The sequence below is a fragment of the Phymastichus coffea genome, unplaced genomic scaffold (genome assembly GCF_024137745.1).
Source record: "Phymastichus coffea isolate CEN01 unplaced genomic scaffold, Cenicafe_Pcof_1.1 PCOF00005, whole genome shotgun sequence".
NCBI lineage: Eukaryota > Metazoa > Arthropoda > Insecta > Hymenoptera > Eulophidae > Phymastichus > Phymastichus coffea.
The window spans coordinates 9315228-9333851 of NW_026706816.1; the positions used below are offsets into that span (position 1 = coordinate 9315228).

An 18624-nucleotide genomic window follows, 5' to 3' on the forward strand; every position below is an offset into this window, starting at 1 on the left:
CCCGTCAAACTATCAACAGGTTAATCCACCTAACCCTGGGATAAACAAGTTTAGTCTTTTGTTATTTCTTGAAATAATTTAATCCTATGCGTGAGCGAGCTACCTCAACTAACCAACCTGCCTCTAAGCCACCAAACCCCCATAAATCACCCTTACCGAACCACGTGTAGGCTAACCCACCTGATCTTGGAAAAAGCAACTTTAGTCGTTTGTTATTTCTTGAAATAATTGAATTTTACACCATAAGCGAGTTATCCCAGCTGAATCACATACCTCTTATCCACCTACCCCTAACCTATCGAACCCCCACCCTTATAAACCACCCTTACCGAACCACATGCGGGCTAACTTTATATAAATAGCGAAAAATAAATGTATTTCTTGAATAACATTCATGTTGCATAACAATATGTCCCAAGTATTACAAATTTTATGTAATAATTATTATTTTCTTTTCATTATAAATACAAAAAAGATAAAAATAATTAATAACGGCTTATAAATATAAGATTTGAGACTAAAATAAATTATAAGTAATTATTAACTATTTTGTTTTTTCGAAATTAATAATAACAGTTATAGTATCAGTTTTTTTAAAATATTATTTGCATTATATTACATATAGCTGTGTATAAAAGAGTAATAATAATAGTTATTATTTTTTAAACGTAAAGTTATTTCGAAATAAAGAAAAATAACAAGTAATAACAATTAGAAGTTATTAATTTCAAAAGTGGAAGTTTAATATAGTTATTATTGCTTTTTTAATCATTTACTATTTGTCAATGAGAAAAGAAATTATAACAAATAATTGATTATATTAATAGTTATAAATAGTTATTATAGTTTCAATTCCTATACTTATAAACTGTTTACATTTTGTTGGTAATTTACTTTGCTGTACACTTTATCTTATTTACAATTTTGTCTTATCAATGGTTCGAAGAAGATAAGTTATATCAAATCTACGCCCCTTACGATAATAAGACATCCAATACATATTTCATTATTCATAGTAGTTGAAGAAAAGTCAAGTATTTAAAAAGTTAAAGTTTTTTTCTAGTGCTGGATTTATAAATAAACTTATTTCTATATTTACATACAAATTTCCCAAACACAAAAATATAGTACATAACAAGAAGCAAAGTTTTTGTCTACTACGTAAGTATTTATGTCACTTATCATATATAATTTCATTCAAATATTTTGATTTGTAAACATGTGAAATATAACTGTTAAAAACGTATGATCGAAGTCTATCTATAGACTAGATTTTCTTTTGTCTTTTGTAAAATTATTCAACTGCAAAAAAGAGTATTTATATCTTGATTTTGTTTTAGATTAAAACATGAAGATCAATCCTTTGAACGTAGTCAATTTATTATTAGCATATTTTCAAAGTTTACAAATACCAGATAGCGAGATTAATTTCAAAGAAATTAAATTGTCAGAAAAGTTGAAAGAAATATTAATAGATGCCGTGTATGAGTTTAATGATATTGATATGATTGTTGAAGTGACGTTAGATTTTCATGAAGATTATAAAGATACTGATGCTAAAATAATCGAAGATGAAATTCAACATCACTTTCCTGCTCCTGATTTTGCACCTACAAATCAGTGCACAAATGATGATGAAGAAATCACATTTGATTATAAACAAAGAGCCGTAGAATTTTGGAGGAGCGGAAAAAACAAAAACTTAAAAGTGGATACTGTACAACATAGATTCAAAAAAGTTTCATCTATAAGTCAACTTAAACGTTGGGCGAAAACAATTAATAAAAATGGAACTTACCGAGAAAAAATTGCGCAAATTTGCCAATACACGTTTGATAATTTAAAAGCCGCTATTGCAGCTGGTACGATAGTGCATGATCGAGATATACGGAAATGGGCATTGCAAGCTCAAGAAATTATTGGCCATGAAGATATAAGATTTAAGGCTTCTCAAAATTGGTTACTAACATTTAAAAAAGCTCATAGAATAGTATCTAGAAAAATAAATAAATTTATCACCAAAAAAACATTAGAAAGTAAAGAAGAACTACATACTAATGCTGATGCTTTTGTAGCTGATATTAAGTTATGTATACCAGAAATCGGCATTGTAAACTTTTATAATTCAGATCAGAGTGGTTTCCAATTAGAAATGCACTCGGGAAGAACATTAGCAATTGAAGGAGAAAAGCAGGTGCAATGTCTGGTACAGTCGGTTTCATCGACAACGCACAGTCATACAATTCAGCCAACTATATCAGCAACCGGGAAACTTTTATCACTACTTTTTATAGTATTAAAAGAAAAAAGTGGTCAATTCGGTCCCATAGTGGAATCTTCATTATTTAGACCAGAAAATGTGCATGTGGAAGCATCTAAATCTGGAAAATTAACGACAAGTTAATATATTTTTGTTTATTATAATGCAATGGCATAAAAAAATTTTGACATTTTTTTATTTTAGATCATTTTTAAATTTGTTGAAAGAAGTTTCTACCCAGATGTTGGACCTCAATCTGTACTTTTACTCGACTCTTGGAGTGGATATTGGGATAAAGCTGTAAGGGAAACGATGCCGACAAACAAAATTGTTAATATAAAAAAAATTCTCACAGGAACGACAGGGAACATCCAACCACTCGATGTTTATGGATTTCGTATCTGGAAAAACTTCGTTCGACGTTTATCAGATCAAGTAATTTTGATGGACTATGAAATGAATCTACATTTAAGAAATAACATCATAAAAATGCAGTCTCTTGTCCATAACCAGCTTTCTTCACCAAGATATACAAATATTTTTAAATACGATTGGTATAAAAGCGGCTACATTGCTGAAAAACCAGCTAAAACTGATAACCTTGTTGATTTTAGTTTTGGAGATTCTTGCAATATACATTGCGAAGTAGAAGCATGTAAAAATGTTGCTATAATATTATGAAAAATCAAAATATATGTAGTATCGCGTACGATAGCTCTTACGTAAATATATTTATGTATCCAAGACTCTCGTGTATCGATTCCACTACGCCTGCATGACGAGTGCTGTTCGTTAACATTGCAAGCTTCTGTACACTAACACGGACAGTCTGGTGTACGAGATCACCAATGTAGAAATGTACGACGTCATGCGTCGAGATATTCGGAAATTTGATACATCGGATTTTCCAGAACCAAATCGGTTCAATATTCCTAGTTTTAGTAAGATTCGTAAAATGAAAGAAGAGAACGCTGGAATGCTCATGCTCGAGTTCGTTGGACTCAGAAGCAAAAAAAGAAGTGTACAGTATAAGAATTCAGAATAAAAATCCAATAAAGAAGGTAAAAGGTATAAAGAATTCGGTGTTGAATGCTACGATTACATTTGACGACAATGTCAAATGTCTCCCAAAAAATGTGATTTTAAGCCGATGGTAAAAGTCTATCAGATCACGTCATCATCAGTTGCATAGCGAGAGACAAACAAATATCGCACTCAACATGTATGACGATAAACGCTTCTTGCTACCTGGAACCACCGATACACTTCCTTGGGATCATTACGGCATTCAATTGATGGATGCTCGCAGTCGAGCTGTCAACGTCCGCCGTCGAGCCGCCAACCGCCGCCGTCGAGCCGCCAACCGCCACCGTCGATCAGCCGAAAAAGACTGGAGTGGGGAACGGGTTATATCAATCAGTATCCAAGGCTACAGGGCTCATTTTCATCGAGAATAAGTTACCTGCAACGACAATTAGTACTGAGCGTCAGCGATAGCAGCAGCAGCAGCAGCAATAACAGTCTTCTAATTTCATTTTAAGTCAAAGAAAAGAAAGTTATTGGAAGTTCGTTTTGTCGATAAAATTAAGAGAAAAAGTTCCGTGATTGAAATTACTCGAGGTAATTATGATTTTGGTGAATTTTTGTTTTGTTTTTGTTTGAAATCAACTGAGTTTAAATATCATTTTCTCTACAGATGGATCTTGCACAGCTGAAAAATATAGCTTGCCATGAATTCAAACTCATTAAGAAGATTCGTGAATTGGAGACAGAATCCAAGTAAATAATCACCGAACTAAAACAAGTTGAAACACGATTCGGTACAAAAGTCATAATTGAAGTGTACGATAAGTTCCTGCTGTTTCTTCCAAACAAGATATCGACTGCATTGATCGTAAATATGGCAGATTACGCTAATAAACTTAAATTATTTTTCATCAATAAGGGTAATAGTTTTATAGAATATACAACTGCATAAATATGTATCAGTGTTCGTTTAAAAAAAAATATACTTCTTTTATGTTTTTCAAATCAAATGTATGTTTATTAATTAATTATTTAATCTTGATAGTTTCCTTTTTACAATTCGGTTCTATTTATCCAACTATTATGCGAATCATCAAATCCTAACCACTTTACCAAAACTTGATTACCACGCCTTTTAATAATCTTTTCTACTAGATAGATATCGGGACAGTTAGTTTTCTGAAGTCCCTACTCGTAGAAGCCACCTAGGATAGGCTGATTTTGATAATCTTTAAAATGATAAGAAGTTGGATTTGTTGGTATTCTCGTTGATCAATTTGGTGTATATCCTTTTTCCAATATTTACTTCGCTTTGCTCACTCTGACTTTGTCACCAACTTTGAACTTTGACTTCCTTCTTCTTCTTTTTATTCCTCTTCTTTCAACGTCTTGTACAAAATGTTTTAATACTTGAGCTTGATTCGCCGCTGTAACTTGGAGAGGTTTCATACCAATGGTTCTGTGTTTGCGATTATTGTAAGTAGCTGTGAACTCTGGTAGTATCTCCAACCATTTGTAGCTTCCACGGAGACTAAACTTTTTCCACATAGCGTTCTTCAACATGCGATTAAATCGTTCGCATAGCGAAGCTTTGAGTAAACTATAGGTAGAGTATAGATTGATATTATATTTTTTCACGAGAGCTTTAAAATCTGCTTTGTGGAATCCTTGCCTCTATCCGTACGGACATTCTTTGGCAGTCTACCATTCGCTAAAATAGATTTCATAGCCGCTGTCACACCTCTACCGATTTTTCTTTTCACGCGCACTTGGAAAAATTATCAATTATCGTGAGAAGTCAATTGTAACCGCGATTTTGCCTAGAGTAGGTCTGCATATCGACAAGATCGGCTTGCCACGTTTCATCTATAACTCTAACGTCGTACTTTCATCTTGAATAAATTACGTCTCGTATGTTTGTGCAACTCCTCCATTACTACCGCTTCCATCTAATCAGTTTTATTTCATGGTAGGCATCATTAGGTCGATGTGTGTCACGCGTCGTGGTGATGATGGTGGTGGACACGAGACAATGACCTGGCAAACCATCTCCACGTCATCATCATCATCATCAGACATGTAATAATTATTTATGAAAAATTAATTGATATATCTATGTATAACAATATACATCCATCGTCTAACCAGAAAATTGTGTTTTGTAAATTTTGATAACTGACTTTATTCGTGGTAATTCTTCTTCGATAATTACAGCCAAATCCTCAAGATGACTCCTCCCTCGTGCGATCGTGTCTCTCGTAGATTTGATTTCCATCTGAACGATCTTTTCCACAGTTTCCCAATTGATAGCGTCTCTAGCCTGTCGAGAAGGAGCAAGATTTTTCAATCTATTATTCTCTAGATCGTAATGTTACTCAGTCGTGATCTTGAACCTAATACCGGGCGGACCGCGAAGACCGTTGACTCCTTGCTCTTTAAATTTACGTCCGGATATGTCGATGTTCATTTTGATAACACTCAAACGATAGGTGTGTTCTCAGTATATATATATATATACCCTTGCGTAATTCTTCGATTATTGAATGAATTTCCTTGATATGATTATTGTTATTAGCTGATTGTTCAGTCACAAACAATCGAAGACGATCAACTAGCTCATTCGGATCATCCCAGTATACGTAATCCATATAAGTATTGTTTCGCGCAACCTTGTAGATAGGCAAAGACGTACCAATCTGTAGCCCCTGCCATCCTCTTGTCTTTTTAGGCAAACTGAACAACGGACCAATTATGTTATTGAATTTGTTAATATTGTGCACTTGTATAGCCTCGTTTGGATTATTTTTCTTCTTATGAATTCTAGATATAGATATATAATATAGTATAGATCTCCAAGATTTCTTTGTAGCTCTTAAGATTATTCGAGCTGATTAAATTTGATTTGATTAGGTTGCTTTGCTACCAGTAACGCCATTAAACTTTGTGTTTTTGTATACTTGAAATCATCGACCGTAGATTTACCAAACGTGTATGATCCATTTCATTCTTTACGTACTTCATAAATCAAGTCCACAAAATTCGAATCACTTTTATCGAATGCATTCCTACACTTGTCGCTAGCTAAACGCTCATCCTCGCTCGGCTCCTATAAACTGTTATAAATTTGTGTAGTATTGTGCGTGACAGCAGCATCGTTATCTTCGCCACTAGACTAAGCGTTGTTATGCTTATCGATGTTATCAGCAGAATAATTGATTTCATATTTTGATTTTTTTTTAGAAATTTCGGTTTTTTAACTATAACAAGAGCCTCGGGAAGATTTTTTTTCTTCTCACTTATTAAATTTTTGATTGGATCCACTTAGCTTATTATAGCTTTAAGAGGACCGACTATTGGTTTGAATGTTTTATTCTTTAACAATCTCAGCTATGCTTCAATAAACTCTATTTTTGTCTTATTGCGTCTTGCGCTTTTACGAGTTGAGAAAGCACATGTTTTTCCCGTTGATAATCAGCCATATTGACGCTTCAACGATTGTCGAGAGACTGTATATTGCATTACTATCGTGATATATTTATAAAAAAACAATCAAAACCCTTTCGATATCATCCACAGTTTATAGCTCTATCTTTGTCGATCACTAAAAATCCATATTTATCATCCAACCAGCATTTTGTACAGAGTTATTTAAATTGATTGTAAGTCATATCTGAATTCACATGATCGTCATATATATGTTTCATATTTGCTTCGTCTTGTCGCAAAATTGCCAATAAATTGACGTTATCTCACGAGATGTTTAGGAATACATGCGTACGTTTATGAGATATAGAAACAGTCGTCGCTTCTATGTCTGCCCATACAAAAGAAACCACGCACGTTGTCCTGTTTTTCACAGGCGGTGTTGTAGAATATCATAATTGAATTGTGACGAGAGCAGGCCGTGTGCCGGTCTCTCGTCCGCGTTTCTCCCTCCCCCACTCGGCTAGGCGTGGTGGCCAACGTTGGGCGCATTTAAGTATGCGTCTAACACTTGGCCTTTTGTTTCAGCGCCAAGGACGAGCCAGCGCAGTTGAGCGCAAGGAAAAGTTGAAGAGCGCGGAGAGAGAGTGAGAAAGAGAGAGAGAGAGTATTAGGCCTATGCCGGGATTGGCAGGCGCACAACGCGTGACCGATAAGCGACGCGTCGCGTGCCGCCTAACTAATAGGTCAAGGTAGGGAGAGGAGCGAGCGCCGCTGAGCGGCTGCAAGATGCGCGCAAGAATTAGTGCGTGAAGAGAGTCGCAGCCGAGTCCTACTAGAGTGAGGGAGTCGAAGCCTAGTCCTACTAGAGTGCGGAAGTCCGAGCCCAGCAGAGAGAGCAGTTTGGGGTAGCCGGAAGGAAGGAAGATCAACCCTACCGGCAACGGCTTTGCCAGCAACTGCAGCCAGCCCACCTGCTAGGAGAGTCAACGTCGCCTACGGATACCTAGTCAGCGACAGCGGTTAGCGACGATCTGACCAGCGACGACACCCGGTACTTCCTGCGGCAGCACATCGCTCAGGATTCTCGACGTTGCGAGGAACAGGAGATAAAAGGTCAAGCCTTCCTTTTCTTCTTTCTCTCTACACTCTCTCTCTCTCTCTCTGTTGATGCGATGACCGGTGCGCGTTGAAAGAGATAGCCTGGCACTCACATGCCGGCTATCTGAAGGTTCGCGCTAGGTTTAATTCATAGTGACGTAAGCTGCGACCGGTGAATTGTCCAGGCGCCCACGTGCCGGGCAATTTACCCGGTATTAGTTCGCGTAGTTTTAAGTAAGTTTGTAATAGGTTAAGTACGCGATAGGTATTAGTGAAATGCGAAATGTTCATTTGTGATTATCTTAAGTAGTTTATTGTTCTATTTGCAGTTTGTTGGTCGGTAATTTAGATTATGTTATGCGCGCGTATGTTCAGTGTGAATAATTATTAATAATAATAGGTTGTAAGTGAGATTTGATTCCTGTCTTTGTATAATTCATTTATCAACCTCCCCTCGTTCTTCTCCCTCAATTGTCATGAGCGAAAGTGCCTCACTTACCCCGCAAAAGAATTGGTAACAAAGGAACGAGTTTTGTTACACAATTAGGCAGTGCATGCTCGGGATCGATCATGGATTCGTGCTCCTTGAACGGAAAATACTTTACTCTATCTATCGACTTTAACATCTCATCCAATAATTTATACTTTGGCTGATTAAGAGATTTCAAGTACGCGTAAACATTTTAGAATCTAACACCATTGGAATGAGCGATAAGAGCCAAAAGACTATTGGTCTTACCACAGTTTGACGGACCACAAAAAATAACTCTGATGTTATTGTTATTGTTATTGTTATTACTTCAAGAACTACGTCCACGTGGAACGCTGCAGAGGTAAACTAAGTACCTGTACGCATTAGTCTTGGTTCCCTATAGTCATGAATATGCAGACTCACCTTCTCTATCATTTTTTTAAATGATGTAGGAGGATAAAGTTGAACACAATCATGACTGGACCTACAGTTTAAGGTGGAATCCGAACCACCAGAATCACAGTAACACACATATGAAAATTTCATTTCTGAAAATCTTCACATATCCGGGGCTCGAACCCGCGACCTCTTACATATTTGTTATTTTCTTATTTGGCAGTAAATCTCCGTGACGCTTTGGTTACTTATCCTCCCGCATGATACCACCAAAGTTTTAGTTTGTTTTTTGAAATTCATACTCACGAGACAAAGTTCGAACAATAACTGGCCCCATGGCTATATATATATCTGTTTTTATAGTTTTAAATTTTAGTCGTGTATTGGACTTGATTGAGTGATGATCATATGCCAACGTCAAAGGAAGGCCGAGAATTGGTCAATGATATCATCAATAAACTTCCATTTGAGCTCCATATTTCAGGCTCTCAATATTACGGATCAGGAACTAAGTTATAGACACGTCTAGCTGGTGGCGATCCAGGAATCAATCCTCTCGACGCAGCTTGCAAGCAACACGATATAGCGTACTCGAAAAATCGAGAAAATATACAGGCTAGAAATATCGCAAACAAAATTTTAGCTGAAAAAGCGTTCAATAGAGTCTTCGCTAAGGATTCTAGTTTTGGTGAAAAAGCAGCTGCTTACGCTGTATCTAACGCCATGAAATTGAAATCAAAGTTTAGTATGAGTCTTAAGAGGAAAAAAAAAAGGACCAAGCCAAAAGGACGCAAGAAAACTAAAAAGTTAGTTAATTTGAAAAGCGTGATCAAAGTAGCTACATTCAAATGGTCCAAGGGTAAATGTGCGCGCAAAGTCATCGGTTCTGCTTTGAAAAAGCTCGTACAACCGTTAAAAAAGCTGGTGGAAAAGCAAACATCAAAGTTCCACGGGTTCTGCCAATATCAACTAAGATGGGTGGAGCTTTGCTCTTCCTCATATCACTCTTTGCAGGCTTGAGTGCAATTGGTGCTTTAGCTGGTGGTGCCGCGGGAATCGTAAAAGCTGTGAACAATGCAAAGTCTGCAAAACAGCAATCGGAAGAGGACAAGAGACACAACAAATCGATTCAGGCCATTACTCTGGGAAAAGGCTTGTATCTCAATCCTTATAAAAAAGGCTATGGACTTTATCTCAAACCTTATCTGGGATCAGGTTTGAAAAGGAAAAAAAGATCGACACACAGGTATTCGCCCTTTTTTTTTATTAAACCATCTTCGATAGATGAGACACACGCATACACACACGATGAACGGAAAACATGCGAACGCACGAGCATCGACTTTGAGAGCATATTAGCTTAGTAGAGGAAGGGGCCACAATGAACTGAAAGTGTGAGGAAGGAGGAAGGTGAATCGACAGTGCCGAACATAGAACGCACGGATATCAGCTCAGTAAAGTGGAAAGGGGTGGGGGAGATAACTTGACAGTGCCGAACATAGAATGCACGGTCAACTCAGTAAGAGGGTCGGATTAGTCAACAGTGTCGAAGCACGTAAGAGGAGGAAAGGTGTGTTGATAGTGCTGAGCTGAAGATGCACGGGCTCAAGGAAGTCAGCTCAGTGAGCTGATACCCTCCTGAGCTAATGCCTTCCTTGTTTACCTACTGACTCCAAATAAAAATCCAGGCAGGGACAATTTTGACATCCTTATCCCGCTATAGCCTTTGACAAATTTAAACGACTGCTAAATGTTAAATAAAAGTAAAAAGAGAATATACAGTAAAATTCAAGGAGGCATGTTGAAATATATGAATTGCACTGTATACGTATGGAATCTGCATCTGAAGTCCATACGTATACTTGTAATATGTCACAACTAACTGTATAAAGTTCAGGTTCTGTATGTATTCTCTCTTAGAGTGTAGTATAAGCGATATATACGCTGCTCCAATAGTAGGAACCTGATTCGTACACTTTTGATACGAGTCGTTGCCTAGAGCGTAACGCAAGATGCGTTTAGTGTGTAAATATCTTAAACTTTCTTTAAATAAACAGTTTATAAATATTATAACGAGTAAAATTGCTGACTTGTTATGTCTCTCTCTCCCTAGTAGCGATAAAAAAATGTAACTTATTTCTCCGAACCTATCCTATGTATTCGCGAATTTATTGTATTTATATTTATTTATTGTTTATTTACATATGTAGTTACACTCCTGTTCTGGTAAGTGAGGTGAAAGAGAGACGCGAATACGCAGGGACACTTTCATACGTGACAACAAGGCGCGGAGAGAGAGAGACAGATATAGTCGCGCCTTAGCGAGTGACCGCGCGCACTGATTAGCTCACTCAGACGGAATCGCGTAGTTGAGCCCGCGGCGCGAGGAGTAGCTGTTTCGACACGCCAGTGTCGTATAAATTTGAAAAAATTCGTCATCCAGTGTCTCTGAACTGAATGAAATGTTTAAGAGTTACCCATGCATATCTACATCTATTACACACATGCATACACACATACATGGTAGTATGTTTCGCTTCAAATGGATCCCCGACACGGACAAAAATTAAATAGACTTATCGAGACGTATAAGGGCTCAAAATGTTCGCCTAGTAAGAAGCTTTCAAATGCTGAGTGGTACTTTTCAAAAATTCAATGTAATAGACCCAATGTGGTTTCAAGAAGTTGACAGAAAATCAAATGTACATTAAAAAACGCTTGTAGAAATAATAATTTGTAACTAATTGAGTCATTTTTTAGCTGAAAGACGCTTCTTGAATGCTTTTTGGTGAATGATTCAAAATGGTGGACCTAACATGGTGGTCAAAACACCAATTTGGTGATTAAATTTTTTGAAAATCAATTAATTTATAACAAATTTTGTACACAGAAATTTTAGAGGTCGTTTATTACGACTTCAAGTTCAGCTTTTCTAAATTTAATAAGGGGAATCCAAGTTGACTGACGAATATTTGAAAAATCAATCAATTTACACCAAATTTGGTACACGGAGGGATTTTCGGACATCGTAAAAAAAATGGTGTATAACATATTCCGCTATAAATGATCTGCCATTTTGAATTTCACGAACGCGATCTTGGGTTCGTAATCAGCGACCTCAGCAATTCCCGTATGCTAAAATTGCTGTGTATAGGTTGATTCACAAATTTTATTAGAATCAGATTATTTTAATTTTTTTGTTCGACTCATAATATTCACTTAAAATTCTCAAAGATAGTTAGAGAGAGAATTCATTGACGTTTTTTTTTATTGTAGGCTTATTACCCAACAGTCTTTTTCAGAATAATTAGTGAGCTAGTCTTTCTCTGCTTATTTCGATCTGCATTCTTCAACAATCATTTTCAGGATCATTGGACAGCGAATTTATCGGCATTTTTCCACATCGTAAGCTTCTTTCCTAATAGTCCTTTTTAGGATAATCTAGTTCATGGTGTATCTGCCCCTGTGTTTGCAACGGCTTAGAATTGGATAAAAAAATTTAAACATGGCCGTACATCGACTGTAGATGAACATGGTTCAGGCCGTCCTGTAGACGTGAGCACTCTGGAAATAAATAATAAAATCCACGTCATGATGTTGAGTGACCGAAAAATAAAATTGCGAGAAACAATTGAGACCATAAGGGTTTCAAAAGGTACAGTCATTTTGATTTTTCATGAGGAATTGGACATGAGAAAAATTTTGACAAGATAGGTGCCGCGTTTGCTCTCAGTCTAGAACAGACGCAGTCGAGCAGTGGCCACTGAGGCATTCTTGGCGTACATCCACAGTAATCCGGACGACTTTCTGCGTCTATTCATAAGTGCGGATGAAACATGGATACACCAATATAGTAGATTGTGAAAGGTCAATCAGCTCCAAAGAAGACGAAGACAGTGAAATCGGCCGACAAGGTTATGGCCACTATTTTTTGGGATACACGTGGAATTATCTTCGTCGACTATTCAGAAAAAGGATAAACAATCACAGGAGAGTTTTATGCATCGCTCTCGGACCGGTTAAGCGAGAAAATAAAGAAAAAACGTCCTTATATGAACAAAAAAAATTCTGTTACATCAAGATAATGTATGAGTGCACATTTGCTTAGTTTCAATGGCTAAAATTAAAGAATTGAAGTTCGAATTATTAGATCATCCACCGTATGTACCAGATTTAGCTCCTAGTGACTCTTTTTTATTCCCAAACCTAAAAAAGTGGCTTGTTGGACAATGATTCATTTCGAAAGAGGAGGTCATAAGCCAAACAAATGGCTATTTTGAGGAATTTCCAAAGTTATTTTTTCTGATAGCTTAAAAAAACTTGAAGAATGCCTGGAAAAGTGCATTGAGCTAAAAGGAGATTATGTTGAAAAATAAAAAAAATGAAAAAAAATTGTTTTTCTATCTTTTTCTGAGGTGATTGATTTTATGTATAATGTAGTTTGGTATATTAAGATAGTTTTTACTTATAAAGTGTATCCATTCTTTGCATTAGCTGCTCCATCATATATTCGAGTTTATTATTTGTGATTACTTTATTAGTATGTCTATTTAGCTCTGATTGAAAAACTGTATGTTTTGATATTTCTATCTGACTCTGATAATTTTGTTTTGGTATTACCTGCATATGTTATGTTTAGTCTAACTTAATTAACGGTGCCTGATTTAACTGTTTTGATTTAAATTTGTATTTTCATGAAATTAAATACTGTTTTCATTTAATATTTTTTCTCGTGGTTTAGAAAATAGTTTTTTCTGTAATTGCTTACACATCCTTTGTAGTTTGCGGTGTGATTTCCTTTACAATTTTCACGTTATATCTTTTATTTTTTTTTCAATTGGATATTTCGTAGTTTGTACTTTGGGTGTTGTTCAGCATATTTCACACATACAGCACTTTTGTAATTTTTAACAATAGTTTTTCGTATGCCTGTATTTTTGGCAATTTTGACTTTAAAAAATTTCTCTTTTAACGTTCGGTGGTTCGAATTTGATTACCGTGTTAAATAGTCGGATTACATTATAAATTTTCTGGCTTTCATAATCATGTTCAATTTCAATTATGAAAAGCGACCACGGTAGTTTAGTGATGCAATGCCTTATATTATGAATATTTATTACTTTATATACATATTCTTTTATGGCTGTTTTTAATTCAGCTATATCAACTGACGGGTGAGTGCTTCTTAATATAACTTTGAAACCTTTTTCTTCTTTACGCTGGTAAGTATAAAATTGCGTAATTTTTTTCTTTCAATGCAATAATAATTCGTAAATATTTTATCAAAGTTGTCGGATGAATTTTTATTTTGTTTAGTCCTATCACTTTTAAGGTGTAATTTTCTTTGGCTGTTATGTACAGTGGATTTTCTAACGGTTATATTCTCTATATTGCAAATTAAGATCGAAGGGGTTTTGCTTTTCAACTTATTTGCTTTGTTGTTTTCTTTATCACTATGCTTTTCTTTATTTTCTTTCTTTTCTTGAAGTATTTAGTATTTGTTGCTTGTATTAGTTAGTCAGTAATCTGATAATTGTGCTTGTAATTTTGTGTTTCGAATTGAGTTTTTTAAGCTGTTTCTTTGTTTTTTGTTGCTTACGGTTTTCCAATTTTCGTTGTTCTTATTACGAGTGTCGTCTTGTCATCTCCTGACTAAGTAGCCATTCAACCATTGTTTTTTTTAATTATATTATATATTATTATATATTTTTATTATATATTATATCATTTCTTTTTTTTTAAGTATATTAAATTTTGAATTTAACTGTCACTTCACTAATTAGTTAATTCTCTAGCTTTTCGGGTAGAACACAGTGTTCGCATGTCTACATACCTCAATAATCAAACGCTGACCTCATTGATTAACTAAAACAAGTATTTAGATAGGTCAACAAGGCGTATACAAGAACGGTATGAGATGTTGGTTATGCAGAACAGTCGCAATGCAAGCATGTGACCTTAACGACGTTAGCGACAGCGAATGATAACAATAACTCACGGGCATGTGGTAGCTCGAAAGAGACAACGCTGTTACGATTAGCTAAGACACAATAAAGTATAGCGTATTGAATCACTAACAGCGAAATTGTTATACTTTGGATGATGAACATTAAATTCCGTATAGCGTATATAAAAAATAGAAACCAGAGGAGAGAGAGAGAGAGAGAGAGAGAGAGAGAGAGAGAGAAAGCCAGACTACGGACCAGTACTTATAATAAAAGTGTCGAACGCCGACTTCCTGCAAACTCGCTTTGATCCGTCCTAGACGACTAAGGAGTTCCTCCTAATACGATGTGGCTTCCAAAAGTAACAGGACGTTATCGTTTCTATCGTTCAGTCGCCAATTCAGGGCTACTTTCCTTGCTCCTCTGCGCCAAAAAAAAAATCGTACGTGTCCTTGTCAGTCGCCTCAATCGTTTTGCCTCTACTCAACTTTCTACATGTATGTATTCTCTCGCCCCTCTCCATGTCTATCACTTCTTCACGAGATTCGCGTTTTAAGTTCGCCGAGCTCGTCACTTAACCATTTTCCAATGCTTATCCTCAGCTTCAAACAATTTATTATTTTACACGCATATTAATAAATAATATATAAAATAGTTAATCACTGTTCTCCGCCATCCCCTTTCCTCCATTCCCCCTAAAGCGTCACCCTTTATCAGTCCGGCACTCTAATTTTCACTATCCTTCCCTTCGATTATCATTCATAAGCAAACATTTTTTAGCTATTAAATATAAAAATATACAGTCAAAAATTGAATCTAATGTACCTATACATACATACAAATCAACCGATCTAAAAAATTCAAAGTACGTTTTGAAGCTTGTACCAAGCCCTTCAATATATGATGAAAATATTTAAAAAAATAATGTTTAATTACTTTTTTATAAACAAATGAAAAAAAAAAATTTTCAATTTTTTTCGTCCATTTTCAAATTGGCATAACTTTGTTAAAAATAATCGGATTAAAAAAAATAAAATGGAGGTTAAAGCTATGGTACTCCTCTTTAAAATGCGCTATGTAGAATTTTGGTTTATTTATTTTGTAGGGAATTTTTTAATTTTACGTAAAAAAAATCACATTTTTTTCAACAGCTCATAACTCAAAAACTATGAGTCAAACTAAAATAATTATAAGAGCAAAAATTATGCGTTTTTACTCAACGAATATGAATTCAACGTAAAATATTCAAATTTAAAAAAAAATTTTTTTTTTTACCAGGAAAAAAAGATTTTTATTTACAATTATTTATTAAACTTTTGGTGAAATATTATATAATGAGTTATACGACTTGTATACGTTGTAACGGTGGAGATAAATCTGAAAATGGGAAATTTATTTAAGAACAAACTCCCACGATGCAGAGCAAACCGCCGCTCCATTAAACACGTATAATAGTACGTGTATTCGCCTTAACGTGAGATGATTTATCCTAGTTGTCTTCTATCGAACGGAGTTGAACTCACCTTAAGTCACGTGTCTTATGACACTCGTTGAGTTTTAAGTGTGAGCGACTTTACTCCTAATCTTCTTAATCTCCTAGATGTAATTGGATTAAAACCTAAGCCTTTTTCAATTACTTAAGCTACTAGGAAAATTAAATAACGAAAACGGCGAATAAATTTAACAGACTTTAATTAATAAAAATCACTACAGCCTTTATAGGGCCGAAAGACTAACGAACGCGAACAGGATTTTACAATTAGTAATATTCGGTGAGAAAGAGAGAGAGAGAGTAGATTTGAATTCTACCGCGAACTAACGCACGGCGCGATTACAAAAAATAACGCTATCACAAATAAACAAAATATCAAATATATTTTGTATCGCTTAATATGACGAAAGGTGCACCTACCATGCGGTGCAATTACGGTGATCAGCCGTATTTGTTGTTGTAAAATATCTCAACTGCCGCTGCCCCTTAATTATCAGCTGCGCTGTCTCGATCTGCCTTAAATTAACTACAAAGCTGCTGCTTCTCTACTGCTACTGGTTATGTTGAAAATACCGTTGCACTCACGCACGAGATTGTCCCAAAAAACTAATTATTCGGAGAAAACAAAGTGCAATACAAATCGGCGGTAAATTCACGTTCACAGCTGAGGCGTAACTGCTTATTCAAATGATCGTGCGCCCCTTCTCTCTCTCAATAGTTCGAACTAACGCGCGAGAAGCAGAATCGCGAACGGTTCGATTAATTAAATCGACTACCGTTGCAACGTAGTATTGATTAAAATGAATAATGGATATTTTTTACAATCGGTATACAATCTACTTTATAATGGTATCGTACCTATGATAATAGTAGTTCGTATACATATGTATATACGTGCATTCATTGTATACGAACTACTATTATCATAGGTTGTAACGAGCCGGCTCGTTAAGGGAAAAATCAGCTTAATAGAGGGCCAGCGCATGTCGTGCGCGGGCCAGCTGCGCAGAAAACCGTGCGCGAGCGGAGAGAACAGAGGGAGGACCGTGAGGGGTGGGAGGAGGTGCGAGAGACATTCACGTGTGAACCGGCTTGCCGAGAGGATTAGAATAGAGAAAGAAAGAAAACTGAGAATTAAAAGAAAAGAAAGTCCTAGGAGGAGAGCTAAGGAGTGCAAAGATACGAGAATTGGAAGCTGGATCCAACAGGTGCATCGAGTTAAGTGCGTCAAGAGTGAGTGCCGTCGCCCAAATCACAAAAGGTTCAACGAGTGTTGAAGAAATTCAAAGTGAGAGAAGGAAGCACCTCCTGGGCGACGAAAGCCAGCGCACGAGCCCGGCAACCGAAGAGTTGATAGCTAGGTTTTGCGCAGGACTACATCGAGAAGGAGTGAGTAATCTCACCGGCGTACAATTATCTGGGAAACATTGCATTTTGTTAAGCGTGCGAGAATCGATCCGTTTATCTCTCTCTTTCTCTCTTGCGGTAAGACCTCGCGTATTGTCATTGCGCGACGCAGCGGCGCGTCACCCAGTAAAGCCCTCGGCCTCTTTCTCTACGGGATGTAAACAAACTGCTGAATGAATAAAGGGTGTCCGCAATTAATCGGCCGCCTTGTTCACTGACGTGGGCAGAAGCACACGTGTCTCCTCTGCCTAGCCATCCAAACCCACCGGCTCCCCCGCGCAAGCAGTGCGTCAAGCACGCATTCGACGAAGCAGTCGACACCACAGCCGGGAGGTAAGTCTTCCTTCAACGAAGCGACGGTTAGCTTCGCAACGTGGGAGTGACGGTGACTTATTTTGTTCACGAGTATCGATTTATTATTCAGATAAATCACAACCGTTACAAGGTACGATATACCATTATAAAGTAGATTGTATACCGATTGTAAAAAATATCCATTATTTATTTTAATCAATACTACGTATATAAGTCATATAACTCATTATGTAATATTTCACTAAAAGTTTAATAAATAATTGTAAATAAAAATTCCTGGTAAAAAATTTCCTGGTAAAAAAAAAAATTTTTTTTTAAATTTGAATATTTTATGTTGAATTCGTATTCGTTGAGTAAAAACGCATAATTTTTGCTCTTATTATTATTTTAGTTTGACTCATAGTTTTTGAGTTATGAGCTGTTGAAAAAAATGTGATTTTTTTTACGTAAAATTAAAAAATTCCCTAAAAAATAAATAAACCGAAATTCTGCATAGCGCATTTTAAAGAGGAGTACCATAGCTTTAATCTCCATTTTGTTTTTTTTAATCCGATTATTTTTAACAAAGTTATGCCAATTTGAAAATGGACGAAAAAAATTGAAAATTTTTTTTTTTCATTTGTTTATAAAAAAGTAATTAAACATTATTTTTTTAAATATTTTCATCATATATTGAAGGGCTTGGTACAAGCTTCAAAACGTACTTTGAATTTTTTAGATCGGTTGATTCCTTATAGAGGTACAAAACTTCAAACTTTGACAGATTTTTGATGGGGTGGCCAAATTT

The 18624-nt window shown here is 35.9% G+C and overlaps 1 protein-coding gene across 1 annotated transcript in view; it reads left to right on the top strand.

The window, feature by feature from the left end:
- Positions 1 to 18624, top strand: part of LOC131667616 (protein unc-79 homolog) — a gene marked incomplete at its 3' end in the record, with an annotated part of 3688809 nt that overhangs the window by 1383885 nt on the left and 2286300 nt on the right. The window lies entirely within an intron of this gene.